Below are 19,431 nucleotides of genomic sequence, written 5' to 3'. Positions count from 1 at the left end.
GGTTCACAGCAAGATGAACTTGTGAATGTTGGTCTTGTCAATCCAACCCGATCAGTGTTCCTGTTGAGTTCCTCCAACAGATTTAGATTTATTATTGTCATGGAAACGCTTTGTTTTGCATGCTATCCAACCCGATCAGATATACCATACATAGATACCGAAGGTATTTATTCACAAAATGCTGGAGTAACTCAGCAGGTCAGGCAGCATCTCAGGAGAGAAGGAATGGGCGACGTTTCGGGTCGACACTAGTTCTATGTTAGTCTGAAGAAGGGTCTCGACCCGAAAGGTCGCCCATTCCTTCTCTCCTGAGATGTTGCCTGACCTGCTGAGTTACTCCAGCATTTTGTGAATAAATACCTTCGATTTGTACCAGCATCTGCAGTAATTTTCTTACCATATATAGATACAATCAGTTTAAACTTGAGTACAATAGTTTGAACAAAGGAGAAGATACAGAATGCAGAATATAGTTCTCAGCATTGTAGTGCATCGGTTCCTTAGACAAAGTCCAATATCCTCAATGGGGTAGAGATTAATCGGACAGTACCCTAGCTTATAGAAGGACTGTTCAAAAGGTCTGATAACATAGACCTTAAGTTGTCCCTGAGACTGGTGCTGCGCGCTATCAAGCTTCTGTACCTTCTGCTGGACGGAAGCAGGGAGAAGAAAATATATATATATTTTGCTCCAGATTCCAGCACCTGCAGTCTTTTGTGTCTCCAAATTTGTAATTTACTTTGAATACTTTACATTTACACAACGGGTACTTTTCACAATTTCAAGGCACCACAAAACTTAAGAGCCAGTCTGGCATTTTTTTTTTAATGGACGATGGATGCAAGTGAGGAAAATGTTCAGGTCAGCTAGAACTCATTTTCATCATTTTACTGCTGTCGGTTGCTGTCCAGGAGGACACTTACTCTTCAAACAAAAAAAGTTGTGACACCTTTTATATTCGCCGAGAATTCAAATACTTTCTAGGTTTATTACTATTTCACAGCAGATCGCAGGGCAGCACTCCCTAAAGGACCTGTCCCACTTAGGCGATTTTAAGGCGACTGCCGGTAACTGGGCTGTCGCCGAACGTTTGCCGGGGTGTCGCGGGCATGATCGTGAGGAGTCTTCGATGAATCGTTGCGGATCTCGACGCGTCGTGGAAAAAATTTCCAGATAGAAATTTCTCCACGACAGCTGGCTTGTGGCCAGGTATCGTAGCTTATTGTGGGCGCTGTCGCACGCTGTCCCCAGGTTTGCTAGGTTGTCGCAGATGCATTTGGAAGCACGGAATATTAAATTAAGAAAAAGCATTTGAAGATACCAGTAGTTTTGTTTAACCAATTTATTTACCGTCAGTACATTTGACAGGTAGATTGGAGGCGACAGATTGACGGTCAGGTAAGCGTGGGAATTTCGCGATGTTTCCGAAGACGGTGTAATCTCTTAGCCAGGTGCTAGTTTCACAAAAATAGTAACTTGTATCGACCTGACTCGGCATTGTCGTGGTCATTGTCGTAGGGTAAAATAAAATTTCGGCGATCTGCTACGCCTAAGTGGGACAGGCCCCTTAGTGTTGTACTGAAGTATCTGCCTGATATTGTGGTGGATGCAAAAAGTGCTGTCGCACCGTTGGAGAGCAAGAACGTCTCCTAGCCAAACATCTAACAGCATTAAAATGGAATGTTTGGTGGTCCAAACCATTGGAAGAAATCCGAACAAAAGTAGGGCTTTTTATTAACCACTTTGGCCAAGTCATGTCAAGAATTTACTACTTGAAATGACAGCAGGATAAAATGTCCTTTAACTTGTACGCAAGGCATTAACATTAAGCCTGATGGCCTTGTCTTGGTATATAATGTAGAATGTTTCGTTTATTTTGGAGATACAGCGCGGAAACGGGCTCTTTGGCCCACCAAGTCCGCGCCGACCAGCGATCCCCGCACATCAACACTATCCTACACGCACTAGGGACGATTTTACGCAAAGAGCCAAGCCAATTAACCTACATACTTGTATGTCTTTGGAGTGTGGGAGGAAACCAAAGATCTTGGAGAAAACCCATGGGGAGAACGTACAAACTCTGTATAGACAGCACCTGTAGTTGGGATCGAACCCGGGTCTCAGTCGTTGTAAGCGCTGTAAGGCAGCAACTCGACCGCTGTGCCACTGTGCTGTCCTTTAAATATGCGTATTACTAATTTTCATTATGTGATCTTATTTTCTTTGCTTAAAATTAATCAAACTTCAATTACCCCCACCCCCCATTATATTTGAAGATAAACTTGCTACTCTTTCTTATTTGTTTTAATTTCTTTAATGTCTTTGCTTTTCCATTTTCTTTCCAGCCTCCTCTACTCCCAAACACAACGGTGGACTTTTACACAGCAGAAGCAGATTGTCCAGTCCATGATAATATTTAAAGTTATCATGAGACTCCATGTACCTTAACTCACTGCACCCAATCTATTGCTTCATAAGGTAATGTAATAGGACCAGAATTAGGGCATTTGGCCCTTCAAGTCTGCTTCGCCATTCAATCATAGCTGATCTATCTCTCCCTCCTAACCCGACAAACATCCTCCCCACATCCACTCTATCCAAGCCTTTCACTGTTCGCTAAGTTTCAACGAAGTCTCTCCTCATCCTTCTAAACTCCAGCAAGTCCAGGCCCAGTGCTGTCAAACTCTCATCATATGTTAACCCACTCATTCCTGGGATGATTCTTGTAATCCTATATCGAAACGTACAAGATTATTAAGGGGTTGGACACGTTAGAGGCAGGAAACATGTTCCCAATGTTGGGGGAGTCCAGAACAAGAGGCCACAGTTTAAGAATAAGGGGTAGGCCATTTAGAACTGAGATGAGGAAAAACTTTTTCAGTCAGAGAGTTGTGAATCTGTGGCATTCTCTGTCTCAGAAGGCAGTGGAGGCCAATTCTCTGAATGCATTCAAGAGAGAGCTGGATAGAGCTCTTAAGGATAGCAGAGTCAGGGGAGAAGGCAGGAACGGGGTACTGATTGAGAGTGATCAGCCATGATCACATGGAATGGCGGTGCTGGCTCGAAGGGCCGAATGGCCTCCTCCTGCGTCTATTGTCTAACTCTCACGTGTATCATTTGGCTCCACTTTGTTCATGGGGCCACGAAAGATCACATCCTTCTGAAATCATCCTTTCCCTTCAATGCTTGAATATCATTCTCCTTTCCTTTTCTACCATTGCCTTGTGGGTTGATGTGCATTCACACATCTTGATCATGTGTTCTAAAGTTGAATCTTTAACAACCATTATAAAACCATATCCTTCTCCACACACTGAATCTTTTCTTTCCTTTCTTTCCACTACATTTTCTTTTTCCTCAGTTGAGTATAAAATGCCTTGGGATACTTTTCTGTGTCCAGGATAAAATACTGTAAGCTGTGTGACTGAGTTATATTTCATCACAGGCAAATATGCTGGGTGTGTCTCAACTAGGCTTTGAGGTCCACACACTTTATGGTCAGTATACAACACTTTGTTTTATTTGGGAGTTGAGTGTTATGTGATCATATCATATCATATATATACAGCCGGAAACAGGCCTTTTCGGCCCTCCAAGTCCGTGCCGCCTAGTGATCCCCGTACATTAACACTATCCTACACCCACTAGGGACAATTTTTACATTTACCCGCCAATTAACCTACATACCTGTACGTCTTTGGATAGAGTGGATGTGGAGAGGATGTTTCCAGTAGTGGGAGAGTCTAGAATCAGTGGGCACTGCTTCCGAATAAAAAAAATGTGCCTTTAGAATGGAAATGAGGAGGAATTTCTTGAAGCAGTGGGTGGTGAATCTGTGGAATACATTGCCACAGTCACTGTGGAGGCCAAATAATTGGACATTTTTAAAGCAGAGATTGGTAGGTTCTTGATTAATAAGGGTGTCAAACGTTATGGTGAGAAGGCAGGAGAATGGGATTAAGAGGGAAAGTAGATCAGCCATGATCAAATGGCCGAATTGTCTTATTTTTCTCCCATGTCTTATGGTTTTATGGTCATTTAACATAAGTGGCCTATGTGAAGTTAGTGAACATCAACGGAACAGTTAGCTTATGCAATCTACCCCCACCCCCATTTCAGTTTGAGACTGATTGTAATCCTACGTTTAATTAAACTCATTGCAACTTAATTTTTTTTTAAACAGGGACTTCTAGGCCTGATTTAGTTGAATAACTGGAGAGTCCGTGTATCTGAATTTTAACTAATTCTCAATCTGAGTTACAAGGAAGTTTTGAAAGAGATGGGGAAGCTTAATTAAGGCGCCAAGTGATCTCAAAGGGAAACCAAATCGGTAACCTTCTGGAAAGATAATTTGATGAACACCTGAAGATTTTTGTTTTGGAGAAACAAGTAACTGTGTTTTGGTCAAGGTTCCAGCATCTTCAGTGCTGGAGGAGCTCAGCAGGTCAGGCAGCAACTGTGGAGGGAATAGACAGGTGACATTTCTGGTCGAGACCCTTCAGACATGTTTTGTGGGATGTGGAGATGATTGATAAAGTGCCCTTCAAAGCCCTCCTCTATTCAACATTTTTCAAGTAATATTTGACCTCTATCACCAAAATTATCACCGCCGATTGTTTCCTTCCCTTTAATGGGGGTTTGCTGCAGGCAAAACAATTGCCATGTGGGAAATATTGTAGCAAATGTCCCTACTTCTGAAGTACTTTTCACTTGCTGCAAAGTACATTGAACCATTGAGTTTGTGAAAAGTGTTTCGTAACTACATTTTAATACTTCAAACACATGACTACTTTGGTTTCTCGGGAGCTCAGTGTGTTTATCTCTGATGTGCCTGGTATTTACAGACACGGTGTTGCTAAGGTTATATGTTATGATGTTATATGATGTTATATGTTTATCTCTGATGTGCCTGGTATTTACAGACATGGTATTGAGGTCCTAAATAAGAACAGAAAATGTGTGGCTTATAATCCCTTCTTATTTATGAGTCATAGTCACCAGCTTGAATGATTACAGTGTTGAGGAATTCTCAAAGCAGTTTGAGCTTCAGGGCAGCTAATAATTTTTAGCAGCTACATTAATCTTTTGCATTCAAAATAAAATTTGCTAGGCTTTTTATCATCAGAGGTCATCTCAAAGGTTCCTGCTCTTTCTCCTGGTGTTCCTCTGCCATAATTTCTTCTGCCTTCCATTGCTTCCCCAGCTCACCTGCCCATCAGTATCACACCTTCCATTGCCCAGTAGATTTTAAACACCTAAATAATTAAGTGGATTGAATAAGGTGGAACATTTAGAGGTTGTTTAGTGTTCATATCATATCATATCATATCATATATGTACAGCCGGAAACAGGCCTTTTCGGCCCTCCAAGTCCGTGCCGCCCAGCGATCCCCGCACATTAACATTATCCTACACCCACTAGGGACAATTTTTTACATTTACCCAGCCAATTAACCTACATACCTGTACGTCTTTGGAGTGTGGGAGGAAACCGAAGATCTCGGAGAAAACCCACGCAGGTCACGGGGAGAACGTACAAACTCCGTACAGTACAGCACCCGTAGTCAGGATCGAACCTGAGTCTCCGGCGCTGCATTCGCTGTAAAGCAGCAACTCTACCGCTGCGCTACCGTGCCGCCCTTGAGCAATTGGTTTCACCTTGGAGGTTTGTGGAGGAGAGGAGAGTTGAGTGTGGAAGGAAACGAGCAAAACACAATGTGCTGGAGGAATTCAGCAGGTCAGGCAGGCAGCATCTGTGGAGGGAAATGGACAGATGACATTTTGGATTGGGATCCTTTGGGTAGGGGGAGTAAACAGTCTGACAAAGAGGTAAAGAGTGAAGAATATTTTTGTATCACGAGTCCCGAAACGGAACAATGAAATTATTACTTTTAGCAACACAACAGGTATGTAAATATTATATGTAAGAAGGAACTGCAGATGCTGGTTTTTATCCTGGACACAGTGGGGGAGGAGGGGTGGTGAGTGGATTTGGGGGGAAAGGGGGCGGAGGGGTGGGGGGGAGTAGGTAGGGGGGGGGGGTGGGAGGTGGGGAGAGAGGGGGGGTGGGGGGGGAGTAGGATTAGGGGGCATGGACCAATAGAGAATAGGTGCAGGAGGAGGCCATTCGGCCCTTCGAGCCAGCACCACCATTCAATGTGATCATGGCTGATCATTCTCAATCAGTACCCCGTTCCTGCCTTCTCCCCATACCCCCTGACTCCGCTATCCTTAAGAGCTCTATCTAGCTCTCTCTTGAAAGCATTCAGAGAATTGGCCTCCACTGCCTTCTGAGGCAGAGAATTCCACAGATTTACAACTCTGACTGAAAAAGTTTTTCCTCGTCTCCGTTCTAAATGGCCTACCCCTTATTCTTATACTGTGGCCCCTGGTTCTGGACTTCCCCAACATTGGGAACATGTTTCCTGCCTCTAACGTGTCTAACCCCTTAATAATCTTATATGTTTCAATAAGATCCTCTCTCATCCTTCTAAATTCCAGTTGTGATTTGCCGTTGAAGACCACTGGAGCAAGTATCTCTTCAATTAAATTAGGTATGTGCAGTTTTTTTAATGGAACTCTTCATAACTTAGTCATACATTTTATGACCATTGTTCTTTTATTCAATACCAAGAGAATTGGGATGTGTAAGGAAAAAACAAAACAAAACAATTTTTTCTTTGTTGTAAAAAGTATTTCTGTTCAATAACTTTTCTATAATAGTAGAATATACTCATGGTAGGCCTGACATTGTACATGCAGTCAAAGAACTACAGACTGTTGGAAATAATAGTCGTTTTTCACACGTGAATGTAGCGCATTTGGCGTCCATACTTTTTTTGCTGATAAGTTGCATTACGCACCATATTATGAATTTTGATGTAAAATTCTGAATTTTGGACATCAAAATTCTGAATTTGTAAAATCAAATGTTGGGAGGTCTGGTTTTGGGTTCACCGATGGGTCTGTTTCTAATGCTTTGTCTCTAAACTAAACTAGACTGGGGTCAGATGTGAATTTACGGCCAGCGAAAGTTTACAATTTCAGGTCAACAATCTCAGTCCAGTTTCTGATGAGAGGTCAGTACACCACACCACAAATAGCCATTCACAATAGAGGCCTGAAAAGTTCCAGAGCCAAGAAAAGTTCTATAGAAGTGCAAATTCTTCCTTTATGCCTGTGGTTAACTTCCTTTAATTGTGCCTGTATTCTGCAGTGTCAGGTTTTGTACTCGGCTGTTTGCTGCAGGGCTCTCCAGCTTGTTTCCAACTACAATTTAACAGGACAACACCCTCCCAGCCTGCAATTGATGCCAGGCTGCAGTGACCGTAATGGGGTCAGAGTGACACTTCAGCCAGGTATCGTCCCCTCCCCCCACCAAACTCCTGCACTATCCAGCGCATGGCTGAGCAGAATCGATCCTTTGGAGAACAGGAGCAGCTATGGCTGAAGCTAAATATAAGACATAATTTAATTTTTTTTTAAATCATTAGGCGTCCAGATAGTCAATTTACTTACAATACGATAACGTGTTTTGGTCTGAAGAAGGGTCTCGACCCGAAAAGTCACCCGTTCCCTATCTCCAGGGATGCTGCCTGTCCCGCTGAATTACTTTTTGGTGTCTATCTTCGGTTTAAACCAGCATCTGCTGTATCTTCTTGCACAAAGTGTTCGACTGTTGTGCAATATAAAAGTCACCATGTTCCTTTCCCCTCCCCAATCCCATATTCCTCCCTCCAGCTTTATATTTCCATCCTATTCTCATTATCTGTCTCCCCTTTGTCTAGCTTTAGTCACTTACTCCACTCATCTGTATCCATCTATCATTTGCAAAGCTTTGCCCTCCATGTTACCCCTCTTTTCCAGCTTTCTCCCCCCATTACTACCGTCAGTCTGAATTAGGGTCCCGATCCAAAACATCATTTGTCCATTTCCTCTACAGATGTTAATTGGCTTGGTAAAATTGCAAATTGTTGCTAGTGTGTGTAGGATAATGTTAATGGACAGGGTTGGCTGGTCAGCGCTGACTCGGTGGGCCGAAGGTCTCGACCTGAAACGCCACCCATTCCTTCTCTCCAGAGATGCAGCCTGTCCCGCTGAGTTACTCCAGCTTTTTGTGTCCATCGTCAGTGGGCTGAAGGGCCTGTTTCCGCGTTGTATCTCTCAACTAAACAAAGAAGCTACCCGATCTGCTGAGTTCCCCCAGCACTTGTGTCAATATATAGAACTGCTGCCTCTCGGCTCCAGCCACACAGGGTCAGTTCCACCTACCAGTGTGTGAAGTTTGCTCTGTGTGCTAGTTTCCTCCCGTATTCCAAACACTTGCGGCGGGTATGTTAAAAGGCTGCTGTAAATTGTCCGTAGAATGGCAGAACTTGGGGGTGTTGATGCATATATGGGGAGAATAGAATAGTATTAGAGTAAACGGGTGTTATGGTATGGTATGGACTCAGTGGGTTGAAGGGCCTGTTTTCATATCTCATCTTGTATGATGACTATGGCAAAGAATTACAAAAGAATTACAAAAAACGTATAAGATTATTAAGGGGTTGGACAAGTTAGAGGCAGGAAACATGTTCCCAATGTTGGGGGAGTCCAGAACCAGGGGCCACAGTTTAAGAATAAGGGGTAGGCCATTTAGAACTGAGATGAGGAAAAACCTTTTCAGTCAGAGAGTTGTGAATCTGTGGAACTCTCTGCCTCAGAAGGCAGTGGAGGCCAATTCTCTGAATGCATTCAAGAGAGAGCTAGATAGAGCTCTTAAGGATAGCGGAGTCAGGAGGTATGGGGAGAAGGCAGGAACGGGGTACTGATTGAGAATGATCAGCCATGATCACATTGAATGGCGGTGCTGGTTCGAAGGGCCGAATGGCCTCCTCCTGCACCTATTGTCTATTGTCTATTAATTGTACTTAGCAAATAGCGCAGCAACGAGTCAAAGGGGTCGACACTGTAGCACAGCTGGTAGAGACCCGGGTTCGATCCTGACTTTGAGTGCCCTCTGTGTGGAGGTTGCACATTCTCCCATCTGACTGCGTGGGTTTTCCTCAGGGTGCTCTGGTCTCCCCGCACATCCCAAAGATGTGCAGGTTCGTACGTCAATTGGCCACTGTAAATTGCCCCCATTGCTTCGTGGACTGGGATAATATAGAACTAGTGTGAACGGCTTATCGACGGATAGACAATAGACAATAGGTGCAGGAGGAGGCTATTCAGCCCTTCGAGCCAGCACCGCCATTCAATGCGATCATTGCTGATCACTCTCAATCAGTACCCCGTTCCTGCCTTCTCCCCATACCCCCTCACTCCGCTATCCTTAAGAGCTCTATCCAGCTCTCTCTTGAAAGCATCCAACGAACTGGCCTCCACTGCCTTCTGAGGCAGAGAATTCCACACCTTCACCACTCTCTGACTGAAAAAGTTCTTCCTCATCTCCGTTCTAAATGGCCTACCCCTTATTCTTAAACTGTGGCCCCTTGTTCTGGACTCCCCCAACATTGGGAACATGTTTCCTGCCTCTAATGTGTCCAATCCCCTAATTATCTTATATGTTTCAATAAGATCCCCCCTCATCCTTCTAAATTCCAGTGTATACAAGCCCAATCGCTCCAGCCTTTCAACATACGACAGTCCCGCCATTCCGGGAATTAACCTAGTGAACCTACGCTGCACGCCCTCCATAGCAAGAATATCCTTCCTCAAATTTGGAGACCAAAACTGCACACAGTACTCCAGGTGCGGTCTCACCAGGGCCCTGTACAACTGTAGAAGGACATCTTTGCTCCTATACTCAACTCCTCTTGTTACGAAGGCCAACATTCCATTGGCTTTCTTCACTGCCTGCTGTACCTGCATGCTTCCTTTCATTGACTGATGCACTAGGACACCCAGATCTCGTTGAACTCCCCCTCCTCCTAACTTGACACCATTCAGATAATAATCTGCCTTTCTATTCTTACTTCCAAAGTGAATAACCTCACACTTATCTACATTAAACTGCATCTGCCATGTATCCGCCCACTCACACACACTCACACACGGATGCCATGGACTTGGTGGGCCGAAGGTCCTATTTCCCTGCTATATTTTTCATTCCATCAAAAACAGAGTTCTTACTAGTGATGGAAGCAGAAAATGCAGAGGAATTAACACTCTTTCCATTTTGTAAAAAATATTCAGCGGTTATTTCCTTTGGAGATATATTAATGAATTCATGTTGTCCTTGGGACTGTGTGTGTGTGTGTGTTTAATGATAATCAAAGCAACCACACAAATTGTTTCCAGATATTCAATGATTGTTGGTAACTGTTTGGGAGCCAGGAACTTATTTCCAGAACATTAGTTAAAAAGGGGAATTTAATGCCTGGCAGTAAAAGATAATCTATTACACTTACGCGGCTAGAAGATTTAGTAACTGAAAATGGTTTGATCTTTGTTTCAAAGGGAAAAAGCAGGGGGTCACCTTACAAAGCAGCTGAGAGCCTCATAAACGCAGCGTGTGGAACGATTATACACACTAACCCTCTTCCTGCTTTACTGTTGCTGGAGCCTTGTGTGTGAGAGTGTTTGTGTGTGTGTGTGTTGATTTCCATGAGAATGTCTGGTAAATCCACGATAATTATTCTGATTGTTGTTGACCTTCTGTCGAGGGCAGAAGCATTGTCATTCCACGGCCCGGAAAGGTTAACGTTCATACATTTTCCCAGCATCAAGCTACAAATGGTGCTCTCAATTTGCTTTCACAGTCACAAACTCTTCACAGTTACCAGCGTACAATCACCTAGGGAGGTTAAATTGAAAGCAGAGACCTTTACTTGCCAGGAGAATCTAGCTCAAAATCGGTGATAAGCATTTTGCGATTTTATTACCAAGGGCTTTCAACCTGAAACATTGATCCTCTTTCCACAGATACTTTCTGACCTGCTAAGTGTTTCCAGTAATTTTTTTGTTTTTAATTTGGGGTGAGCAGCCTTTGACGATTTCACAATGTGCTTTATATATTTTTTAAAAGGACACAAAAGTGCTGGAGTGGCTCAGTGGATCAGGCAGCGTCTTTGGAGAACATAGATAGGCGTCTTTTCAGGTCAGGACCCTTCTTCAGCCGATTTGTGATAGGGAGGGAGAAGAAAACTGGAAGAGAAGTGGGGGTGGGTCAAAACCTGGCAAGCGATAGGTGGAAGAGAGACACAAAAAGCTGGAGTAACTCAACGAGTCACGCAACATCTTGGGAGAAAAGGAATAAGTGACATTTTAGACCCGAAACAACGGGTGATGAAATGGGTGATGTTTTAGGTTAAGCCGAATTCGACCTGAAACGTCACCCATTACTTCTCTCCAAAGATGCTGTCTGACCCACTGAGTTACTCCAGCAGTGGCGGTTAAAACAAGAACATCTACAGTAGAAATCACCAGGTGATCAGGGCATTCGGGATAAGAGTCAGGACGTATGGGGAGAAAGCAGGAACGGGGTACTGATTGAGAATGATCAGCCATGATCACATTGAATGACGGTGCTGGCTCTATTGTCATGTTGTAGCTTCATTAGATCACATTTGGAATAATGTGACTCAGTGGGACAGGCAGCATCCTTGGAGAGAAGGAACGGGTGACGTTTCAGGTCGAATTCGGCTTGACCTAAAACATCACCCATTTCTTCTCTCCGGAGATGCTGCCTGTCCCACTGAGTTGCTCCAGCATTTTGTGTCTATCTTTGGTTTAAACCGGCATCTGCAGTTCCTTCATACACATTTGGAATAGTGTGTGCAGTTTTGGACACCCCATTACAGGAAGGATGTGGAGTCTTTGGAGTGGGTGCAGAAGAGGTTTACCAGGATTCTGCCTGGTTTGACAATAGGTGCAGGAGGAGGCCATTCGGCCCTTCGAGCCAGCACTACCATTCAATGTGATCATGACTGATCATTCTCAATCAGTACCCCGTTCCTGCCTTCTCCCCCATACCCCCTGACTCCGCTATCCTTAAGAGCTCTATCTAGCTCTCTCTTGAATGCATTCAGAGAATTGGCCTCCACTCCCTTCTGAGGCAGAGAATTCCACAGATTTACAACTCTCTGACTGAAAAAGTTTTTCCTCATCTCCATTCTAAATGGCCTACCCCTTATTCTTAAACTGTGGCCCCTAGTTCTGGACTCCCCCAACATTGGGAACATGTTTCCTGCATCTAACATGTCCAACCCCTTAATAATCTTATATGTTTCGATAAGATCCCCTCTCATCCTTCTAAATTCCAGTGTATACAAGCCTAGTCGCTCCAGCCTTTCAACATATGACAGTCCCGCAATTCCGGGAATTAACCTAGTAAACCTACGCTGCACGCCCTCAATAGCAAGAATATCCTTCCTCAAATTTGGAGACCAAAACTGCACACAGTACTCCAGGTGCGGTCTCAATAGGGCCCTGTACAACTGCAGAAGGACCTCTTTGCTCCTATACTCAACTTTGAAGGTGTATTAACTGTAAGGAAAGGTTGGACAAACTTAGATTGTTTTCTCTTGAGTGTTGGAGACTGAGAGGAGACCTGATAGAAGTTTGTAAAATTGAGATGTTTGGATAGGGTTGGCAGTCGGAACTTTGTTCCCTGGGTGGAGATGTCAAAGACTAGAGGATATAACTTTAAAGTGAGAGGGGGAAAGAGATGCCTCGGGCAATTTTTTTTCTTAAGAGTGGTGGGTGCCTGGAATTTGGCACAGACATTATGGGCTGAAGGGCCTGTTCCTGTGCTGTACTGTTCTATGATGCAACTCATTACTTGTTATGTGATTAATAAATGCAAGGTGGACCTTTGGCACTATCTATGGGTGAAAAATACCACCTGCAGCTGCTGGAAACTGTCAAACATTGCAAATGTTATCCCACTTTTTAAGGCAAATTTGATCCCACTTTTTAAGGCAAATGTTATCCCACTTTTTAAGGCAAATGTTATCCCACTTTTTAAGAAAGGAGGGAGAGAGAAAACGGGTAATTATAGACCAGTTAGTCTGACATCAGTGGTGGGGAAGATGCTGGAGTCAATTATAAAAGACGGAATTGCTGAGCATTTGGATAGCAGTAACGGGATCATTCCGAGTCAGCATGGATTTACGAAGGGGAAATCATGCTTGACAAATCTACTGGAATTTTTTGAGGATGTAACTAGGAAAATTGACAAGGGAGAGTCAGTGGATGTGGTGTACCTCGACTTTCAGAAAGCCTTCGACAAGGTCCCACATAGGAGATTAGTGGGCAAAATTAGGGCACATGGTATTGGGGGTAGGGTACTGACATGGATAGAAAATTGGTTGACAGAAAGAAAGCAAAGAGTGGGGATCAATGGGTCCCTTTCGGAATGGCAAGCAGTGACCAGTGGGGTACCGCAAGGTTCGGTGCTGGGACCCCAGCTATTTACGATATACATTAATGACTTAGACGAAGGGATTAAAAGTACCATTAGCAAATTTGCAGATGATACTAATTTGGGCGGTAGTGTGAATTGTGAGGAAGATGCAATAAGACTGCAGGGTGACTTGGACAGGTTGTGTGAGTGGGCGGATACATGGCAGATGCAGTTTAATGTAGATAAGTGTGAGGTTATTCACTTTGGAAGTAAGAATAGAAAGGCAGATTATTATCTGAATGGTGTCAAGTTAGGAGGAGGGGGAGTTCAACGAGATCTGGGTGTCCTAGTGCATCAGTCAATGAAAGGAAGCATGCAGGTACAGCAGGCAGTGAAGAAAGCCAATGGAATGTTGGCCTTCGTAACAAGAGGAGTTGAGTATAGGAGCAAAGAGGTCCTTCTACAGTTGTACCGGGCCCTGGTGAGACCGCACCTGGAGTACTGTGTGCAGTTTTGGTCTCCAAATTTGAGGAAGGATATTCTTGCTATGGAGGGCGTGCAGCGTAGGTTCACTAGGTTAATTCCCGGAATGGCGGGACTGTCGTATGTTGAAAGGCTGGAGCGATTGGGCTTGTATACACTGGAATTTAGAAGGATGAGGGGGGATCTTATTGAAACATATAAGATAATTAGGGGATTGGACACATTAGAGGCAGATAACATGTTCCCAATGTTGGGGGAGTCCAGAACAAGGGGCCACAGTTTAAGAATAAGGGGTAGGCCATTTAGATCGGAGATGAGGAAGAACTTTTTCAGTCAGAGGGTGGTGAAGGTGTGGAATTCTCTGCCTCAGAAGGCAGTGGAGGCCAGTTCGTTGGATGCTTTCAAGAGAGAGCTAGATAGAGCTCTTAAGGATAGCGGAGTGAGGGGGTATGGGGAGAAGGCAGGAACGGGGTACTGATTGAGAGTGATCAGCCATGATCGCATTGAATGGCGGTGCTGGCTCGAAGGGCTGAATGGCCTACTCCTGCACCTATTGTCTATTGTCTATTGTCTATAAACAATATCCACCTAAAATGTGGATTTTTCAGTCTGAAGAAGGGTCTCGACCCGAAACGTCACCCATTCCTTCAGTCTGAAGAAGGGTCTCGACCCGAAACGTCACCCATTCCTTCTATCTCCTGAGATGCTGCCTGACCTGCTGAGTTACTCCATCACTTTGTGAATAAATACCTTCGATTTGTACCAGCATCTGCAGTTATTTTCTTACACTAAAATGTTAGAGGGATAAGGAACTACAGAGGTTGGATTACAAAAAACAGCCACAAAGTGCTGGAGTAACTCAGTGGATCAGGCAGCGTCTCTCGAGAACATTGATAGATGTTTTGGGTCGAGATCCTTCTTTAGACTGAAGAAGTATCCTGACCCAAAACGTTCCCTATCCATGTTCTCCATGGATGCTGTGTGATAGGCTAAGTTACTTCAGCACTTTGTGCCTCGTGCAAGCATGCAGTGCATTCAGAAAGTATTCAGACCCCTTTACTTTTTTTCACATTTTACTACATTACAGCCTTATTTTAAAATGGATTAAATTATTTTTTTAATCATCAATCTACACACAATACCCCATAATAAAAAAAGTGAAAACCGGCGTTTAGAAATTTTAACAAAGCAATTAAAAAGAAATAACTGCAATATCACATTTACATAAGTATTCAGACCCTTTACTCAGTACTTTGTTGAGGCACATTTGGCAGCGATTACAGCCTCAAGTCTTCTTGGGTATGAGGTCCAGAACGCTCTGAAGCAGGTTTTCATCAAGGATCCCTCTGTACTTTGCTCCGTTCATCTTTCCCTCGAACCTAACTCGTCTCCCAGTTCCTGCCGGTGGAAAACATCCCCACAGCATGATGCTGCCACCACCATGCTTCACCGTAGGTATGGTATTGGCCAGGTGATGAGCGGTGCCACTTGGCATTCAGGCCAAAGAGTTCAATCTTGGTTCCATCAGACCAGAGAATCTTGTTTCTCATAGAAACATAGAAAATAGGTGCAGGAGTAGGCCATTCGGCCCTTCGAGCCTGCACCGCCATTCAATATGATCATGGCTGATCATCCAGCTCAGTAACCTGTACCTGCCTTCTCTCCATACCCCCTGATCCCTTTAGCCACAAGGGCCACATCTAACTCCCTCTTAAATATAGCCAATGAACTGGCCTCAACTACCTTCCATGGCAGAGAATTCCACAGACTCACCACTCTCTGTGTGAAGAAATGTTTTCTCATCTCGGTCCTAAAAGACTTCCCCCTTATCCTTAAGCTGTGACCCCTGGTTCTGGACTCCTCCAACATCGGGAACAATCTTCCCACATCTAGCCTCTCCAACCCCTTAAGAATTTTATATGTTTCAATAAGATCCCCCCTCAGTCTTCTAAATTCCAGCGAGTATAAGCCTAGTCTATCCAGTCTTTCTTCATATGAAAGTCCTGCCATCCCAGGGATCAATCTGGTGAACCTTCTCTGTACTCCCTCTAAGGCTAGAATGTCTTTCCTCAGATTAGGAGACCAAAACTGTACACAATACTCCAGGTGCGGTCTCACCAAGGCCCTGTACAACTGCAGCAGAACCTCCCTGCTCCTATACTCAAATCCTCTTGCTATGAATGCTAACATACCATTCGCTTTCTTCACTGCCTGCTGCATCTGCACGCTTGCTTTCAATGACTGGTGCACCATGACACCCAGGTCACGTTGCATCTCCCCTTTTCCTAATTGGCCACCATCCAGGTAATACTCTGCTTTCCTGTTCTTGCCGCCAAAGTGGATAACCTCACATTTATCCACATTATATTGCATCTGCCATGCATTTGCCCACTCTCCTAATCTATCCAAGTCACTCTACAGCCTCCTAGCATCCTCCTCGCAGCTAACACTGCCCCCCAGCTTCGTGTCATCCGCAAACTTAGAGATGTTGCATTCAATTCCCTCGTCCAAATCATTGATATATATATTGTAAATAACTGGGGTCCCAGCACTGAGCCTTGCGGTACCCCACTAGTCATGCCTGCCATTCCGAAAATGGTCTGAGAATCCTTTAGGTGCCTTTTGGCAAACTCTAAGTGGGCTGTCATGTGCCTTTTACTGAGGAGTGGCTTCCATCTGGCCACTCTACCATAAAGGCCTGATTTTTGGAGTGCTGCAGATTTAGTTGTCCTTCTGGAAGATTCTCCCATCTTCACAGAGGAACTCTGGAGCTCTGTCAGAGTGACCATCGGGTTCTTGGTCACCTCCCTGACCAAGGCCCTTCTCCCCCGATTGCTCAGTTTGGCCGGGTGGCCAGCTCTATGATGAGTCCTGGTGGTTCCAAAGTTTTTCCATTTAAGAATGACGGAGGTCACTGTGCTCTTCGGGACCTGCAATGCGGCAGAAATTGTTTTATACCCTTTCCCAGATCTGTGTCTTGACACAATCCTGTCTCGGAGGTCTACGGACAATTCCTTCGTCTTCATGGCTTGTTTTTGCTCTGACATGCACTGTCAACTGTGGGACCTTTATATAGACAGGCGTGTGCCTTTCCAAATCATATCCAATCAATTTATTTTACCTCTGGTGGACTCCAATCAAGGTGTAGAAACATCTCAAGGATAATCAATGGAAACAGGATGAACCTAAGCTCAATTTTGAGTGTCATAGCAAAAGGTCTGAATATTAAAGTAAATGTGAAATTTCAGTTATTTCTTTTTAATTTTAAAAACACCTGTTTTCACTTTATTTTTTTTAGATTTAGAGATACAGCGCGGAAACAGGCCCTTCGGCCCACCGAGTCCGCGCCGCCCAGCGATCCCCGCACATTAACACTATCCTACACACACTAGGGACAATTTTTTTAAAACTTTTTACCCAGTCAATTAACCTACATACCCCTGCTGGAGTCAGTTATTAAAGATGGGATAGCAGCACATTTGGAAAGTGGTGAAATCATTGGACAAAGTCAGCATGGATTTATGAAAGGTAAATCATGTCTGACGAATCTTATAGAATTTTTCGAGGATGTAACTAGTAGAGTGGATAAGGGAGAACCAGTGGATGTGTTATATCTGGACTTCCAGAAGGCTTTCGACAAGGTCCCACATAAGAGATTAGTATGCAAACTTAAAGCACACGGTATTGTGGGTTCAGTATTGATGTGGATAGAGAACTGGCTGGCAGACAGGAAGCAAAGAGTAGGAATAAACGGGTCCTTTTCAGAATGGCAGGCAGTGACTAGTGGGGTATCGCAAGGCTCAGTGCTGGGACACCAGCTATTTACAATATATATTAATGATTTGGACGAGGGAATTGAATGCAACATCTCCAAGTTTGCGGATGACACGAAGCTGGGGGGCAGTGTTAGCTGTGAGGAGGATGCTAGGAGGCTGCAACGTGACTTGGTTAGGTTAGGAGAGTGGGCAAATGCATGGCATATGCCGTATAATGTGGATAAATGTGAGGTTATCCACTTTGGTGGCAAGAACAGGAAAGCAGACTATTACCTGAATGGTGGCCGATTAGGAGAAGGGGAGATGCAACGAGACCTGGGTGTCGTGGTACACCAGTCATTGAAAGCAGGCATGCAGGTGCAGCAGGCAGTGAAGAAAGCGAATGGTATGTTGGCATTCATAGCGAGGGGATTTGAGTATAGGAGCAGGGAGGTTCTGCTGCAGTTGTACAGGGCATTGGTGAGACCACACCTGGAGTATTGCATACAGTTTTGGTCTCCTAATCTGAGGAAAGACATTCTTGCCATAGAGGGAGTACAGAGAAGGTTCACCAGATTGATTCCTGGGATGGCAGGACTTTCATATGAAGAAAGACTGGATAGACTCAGCTTGTACTCGCTGGAATTTAGAAGATTGAGGGGGGATCTTACAGAAACTTACAAAATTCTTAATGGGTTGGACAGGCTAGATGCAGGAAGATTGTTCCCGATGTTGGGGAAGTCCAGAACAAGGGGTCACAGTTTAAGGATAAGGGGGAAGTCTTTTAGGACCGAGATGAGAACGTTTTTTTTCACACAGAGTGGTGAATCTGTGGAATTCTCTGCCACAGAAGGTAGTTGAGGCCAGTTCATTGGCTATATTTAAGAGGGAGTTAGATGTGGCCCTTGTGGCTAAAGGGATCAGGGGGTATGGAGAGAAGGCAGGTACGGGATACTGAGTTGGATGATCAGCCATGATCATATTGAATGGCGGTGCAGGCTCGAAGGGCCGAATGGCCTACTCCTGCACTTATTTTCTATGTTTCTATGTACGTCTTTGGAGTGTGGGAGGAAGCCGAAGATCTCGGCGAAAACCCACACAGGTCACGGGAAGAAATTACAAACTCCGTACAGACGGCGCCCGTAGTCAGGATCGAACCTGAGTCTCAGGCGCTGCATTCGCTGTAAGGCAGCAACTCTACCGCTGCGCCACCGTGCCGCCTTTCTGAATGCACTGTAGGGAGTTAGCGCACATGGCCATCACTTGCATGGACAAGATGGGACAAAGGGCCAGTCATTATGTCACACAGCTCTGAAAATGGACACAGTTATAGAGGTGACACACAGCTCTTCATCAGTATCAAAACATGTTTCCTGCCTCTAACGTGTCCAACCCCTTAATAATCGAAACGTATAAGATTATTAAGGGGTTGGACACGTTAGAGGCAGGAAACATGTTCCCAATGTTGGGGGACTCCAGAACAAGGGGCCACAGTTTAAGAATAAGGGGTAGGCCATTTAGAACTGAGATGAGGAAAAACTTTTTCAGTCAGAGAGTTGTGAATCTGTGGAATTCTCTGCCTCAGAAGGCAGTGGAGGCCAATTCTCTGAATGCATTCAAGAGAGAGCTGGATAGAGCTCTTAAGGATAGTGGAGTCAGGGGGTATGGGGAGAAGGCAGGAACGAGGTACTGATTGAGAATGATCAGCCATGATCACATTGAATGGCGGTGCTGGCTCGAAGGGCCGAATGGCCTCCTCCTGCACCTATTGTCTATTGTCTAAAACACCTTTCCCAAGAAGCCAAGAAAACATTCATTACTGAAAAGCAAATAATAAACCAACTTTATTAAGCATTTGCTAAT

The sequence above is a fragment of the Rhinoraja longicauda genome, chromosome 38, assembly GCF_053455715.1.
Source record: "Rhinoraja longicauda isolate Sanriku21f chromosome 38, sRhiLon1.1, whole genome shotgun sequence".
In the NCBI taxonomy this organism is placed as follows: Eukaryota; Metazoa; Chordata; class Chondrichthyes; order Rajiformes; family Arhynchobatidae; genus Rhinoraja; species Rhinoraja longicauda.
Note: the sequence above shows the minus strand (reverse complement) of the source record.